A 5,000-nucleotide genomic window follows, 5' to 3' on the forward strand; every position below is an offset into this window, starting at 1 on the left:
GGTTTCAGGTTCAGTCTCGCTGTGTTGCACCTTGAGTATGTATCTTCTCCTACAACCTCAGGCTGATGAAAGCCATGTGAGTTGATTTGATAGATGAAAACTGCAAGAAGCCCATCATATATATATATGTGTTTGTGTGTGTGTGAGAGAGAGTAAGTGTGTGTTTGTGTCTCCTTGTCCTGACATCACATGATACTGTCATATGAGCAGTGTCATTCATTTCCAATCTTCTGCAAAAACATGTGGCTATGGAGGAATATTTTCTTACTTGGAAGCAGCAGAAGGTTGGCAACAGGAAAGGCATCTGGCCATAGAAAATCTGCCTAAGCATAGTCTATCTGACTCATGCAAGCATGGAAAAGTAGACACTAAATAATGTTGATGTTGATTAACACAAGCTTACTGGTACTCATACACATATAAACATATGTATAGATGTGCATCTACATCTCCAAATTTATGAACCCATCCATACACCTTTTTAATTCCTTACCCGGCAACTTTTTTGGAGAAAACGTTCCATTTTCAGACAAATTTTTTTATCAGATGAGCTTGCATTCTCATTTGATGTATCCAAGCTTCTAATAGAAGGTTCATACTCATTATTCTCGTCTGAGCTCGGCATCTGGGTGTAATTTGTAGCCCATGCCCTTTCTAAACCTGCCTTCCAACAGTGTCCTGTAACTTTCAGTTCCAGCAGCCAGAGCTGACCAGCTGTTTACTGGTACAAGCCTTTGAACAAGGAGGAGGGTGCACTATGAATGACATCACTACCTTGGCCCACCTGTCAATCAGTGATGCTACTTAAGTGTCAGCCAGCCTCACCTAGCGATGCTATTTCCCAGTTGGCATGTTATGGCTTTCAAGCCATTTTGGTACACTGAGCCTGATATCGACTCCAAACTCTACAAATATGAATTACAGAGATGAGTGCGCTTTTGCTCCAAGAATTATTTGAGTGTGAAGTACAATGACTATAATCACACAGAGAAAAAATACAACAAAGAAATGCCACATAGTGATCTGTACATCTTAAAAGCACATTTCTTCTTTTTATCTTTTTACTTGCTGGGTTTAAAAGGAGTAATACCCATAGCTTTGCAGGTTTTGCTCTGATGCAGAAGCTTGTACATAAAACCCTTTTTTTCTGAAAGAACTAAAGCATGGTAGTATTTTGTTCATTGACAAGAGCTCACCTGCCAGAATCTATATCAGCGGCATGTGAAAGGAGGGCAGTGTACTTGTACGTTACCAAAGGAACATTATATTCAAGGAAGAATTGAAGACACCCCTTGTTGACGTGGTGAGCGACATCTCCTTTATTGGAAAAGGTTATCAGTAACCCGTATAAATTAAGGCGGCGAGCTGGCAGAAACGTTAGCACGCCGGGCGAAATGCTTAGCAGTATTTCGTCTGCCACTACGTTCTCAGTTCAAATTCTGCCGAGGTTGACTGTGCCTTTCATCCTTTCGGGGTCGATTAAATAAGTACCAGTTATGCACTGGGGTCGATATAATCGACTAAATCCGTTTGTCTGTCCTTGTTTGTCCCCTCTGTGTGTAGCTCCTTGTGGGCAGTAAAGAAATTAGTAACCCGCATAAATTTACATCTAATTGCTCAAACTTTGTGGACTGGGAAAACCCTAGTTTTGTCACAAACTCACATTTGTCACCAACTTCATAACTAATGCAGAACCATAAATCATCACTATTATTTCTATATCACAGGTAACACCACCACCACCACCTTCCACATCATTATCATCATCATCATCAACAACAATAACAACAACCACAGCAACACCAACAGTTATCATGATATGACTATCATCACCACTACATATACCCTACCCACTTATCAGAATTTCCTACCATGAGTGTTCAGTTGTTCAATCTACTAAACTACCAAGCACATTGAATTAGCATGTTAGTGGCTGAGTATTCCACAGACATGTATAATTTTAATGTAAATTCACAGGTGAAATCCTTGTTATACATTATGACAAAGCTGGTCCATAGAATCACAGGTACAATCCAACGGGCTTCTACTTATCCAATTTCACTCACAGACAATGGGCTGACTCAAGGCTATAGAAAATGCCTCTAGTCCAAGATGTTATCCAGTGAAATTGAAACTGGAAATTGATGATTGTGAAACTAACCTTTTAAGAATTCAGCTAAACTGCAAACAGCAAGTTGACTAATAATGATAAAAGCAAGTGGAATAATACCAGTTCTTGCATTTTGTATTGGTAAAATGACCTTTCCAAGATACATGTTTCAACAAATAATTTTACATTAAGAACCTTGCAAAACAAATACAAAACACACACACACAAACATACACATGCATTTATATATATATATATAGGCACGGGAGTGGCTGTGTGGTAAGTAGCTTGCTTACCAACCACATGGTTCTGGGTTCAGTCCCACTGGGCAAGTGCCTTCGACTATAGTCTCGGGCCGACCAAAACCTTGTGAGTGGATTTGGTAGACAGAAACTGAAAAGAAGCCCATTGCATATATGTATATATATATATATATATATATATACATGTATGTGTGTGTGTGTATGTGTGCGTGTGTGTGTGTGTGTGTGTGTGTGTGTGTGTATGTATGTTTGTGTGTCTGTGTTTGTCTCCCAAACATCGCTTGACAACTGATGCTGGTGTGTTTACGTCCCCGTAACTTAGCGGTTCGGCAAAAGAGACTGATAGAATAAGTACTAGGCTTCCAAAGAATAAGTCCTGGGGTTGATTTGCTCGACTAAAGGTGGTGCTCCAGCATGGCCGCAGTCAAATGACTGAAACAAGTAAAAGAGTAAAGAGTATATATATATATATATATATATATATATATATATATAAATATATAGCATATTCTTAGTTTGTTGTTAGATTCAGCAAAATAGATCAGTCAATATATTTGGAAGTAATTCCCAGTTTATATACAGCATCATGTTTGTGACAAGCCACTTATGTTTCCTGCCAGGAAACATAAGTTGCCACCATCGTTTGGTGGAAATTTTCAGATTTATTCTCAAAACAGTTATGAGTAGTATGAGATGTTTTGAGTAAAAAAACATTACATGTTAAGTGTATGTTTGTGTCTATTGAAAAGAGCTGTAACTCAGTATTTTAAAACGTTAATTGCAATTCAAGTGAGAAAAAAGCATTTTGTAAGTATATGTTGTATTGAATTTACTTAAGTGTTTACATTTATTATTGATGTGTAGGTTGTTGTTTGCAGCTCGAAAGTTTCAGAGCAGTGGTATGTAATAGTAGTGGTATATTGATATGCTCTATATTGCAGATAATTTATTGGTTCATAAGATTGCTGATGTGTGCATCATGCATGTGTCTTGAGCAGGTTTAGTGCACACATTTAACATAAGGAGAGCTTAAGCTGAAGAGCCATTACACCTATTTAAATTTCACAACTGAGATTTTCACGAGATGATTTTTCACTCATCAAAGTAAGTTTATCTTATCTAACTGGAAGATACCTCCAATGTGTGTGTGTGTCTTCTAGGCAGGCACTCGATTTGTACACTAAACCTGCGCACAAACTTTGTACACTAAACTTATTCAACTCACATACATAATGCACACATCTAAAATTTTACAAACCTATAATTAACCTACAATTTGGGCCATATCAACAAAACCTTCCCGCTAGATGGTAACACACTTAAAAAAAACCCAAAGCACCCATATCATAAATTCATCCCCATTCATTCAAAACACTGTTTTGTTTAACAGCATCAAAAGTTAAATATCTATATTCTTTTGCATATGTGACATATTTATACTTGCATAGTATTAGACTTTGGAATAATTCTATGTAAGTATCTATGAACCATGGGATTCATCAGATTGTAGCACTTCTTCCAATGATGCTTTACTGCAATTCTATTCCTGTCTTACTGGTCCTTGTACATTTGAGGTTTTCCTGAAATGTCTTGTACCAGCAGCACTTGGGCTGACTATTGTCAGGTTTTCCATCAGGTTTTGCATTCATTTTGAGTGACTTCTAGTCATAGAATATGTAAAAGTCACACACATGTGCCATGATGCTTTACAGTGGATGGAATTAGGATTAGCTATGCAAAAGGATTTCATTAATTTTAATCATGTGGATACATACATATATATATATAATATATATATATATATATATATATATATATATATATATATATATATATATATATATATATATATATATATATATATATATATATATTTATATATATATATAAACCCAAATTTACAGATAAAAACTCAAATTCAATTTATCAAAAATTAAAATTAAATTAACTGAACCATACTTATTCAATTTTTCTATATGTGACTGTGGATTTTCATGGATGAGTTCATGAACATTGGTTCTTTTCTCTAAATTATATATATATATATATATATATATATATATATATATATATATATATATATATATATATATTATATATATATATATGTGTGTGTGTGTGTGTGTATATATATATACACACACACATACATACATACATACATACATACATACATACATACATACATGCATACATACATGCACATGTAATTATTCACACAGAACCTATCATGATACATTCTGTCAATTCTATTATACATGATGGTATTAGGAAGGGCAACCAGCCATAAAAAAACAATGCCAAAACAGACAGCAAATCATGGTGCAGTCTTCTGCCTACCCAGCTACTACCAAACCATCCAACCCATGCTAGCATGGGAAGCAGACGTTAATTGATGATGATGATGATGATATTTACATCCAATGTAAATCTAGAATACAAGATTAGTAAAAAGTGAACATGTCTTCCCACATGGTATGTCAATAATATCTCTCTCTGTCATACACAGAACCTAGCAATCAAAATTCATAGACCAAAGAGCCTATCAGTGAACATGGAGAGACATGACCTAGTTCTTCTGACTCCATCATGCTACTTCAAGAGGTAAATTATCTGGTGGTGCCTAT

The sequence above is a fragment of the Octopus bimaculoides genome, chromosome 10, assembly GCF_046866305.1.
Source record: "Octopus bimaculoides isolate indiv1 chromosome 10, ASM4686630v1, whole genome shotgun sequence".
Lineage (NCBI taxonomy): Eukaryota > Metazoa > Mollusca > Cephalopoda > Octopoda > Octopodidae > Octopus > Octopus bimaculoides.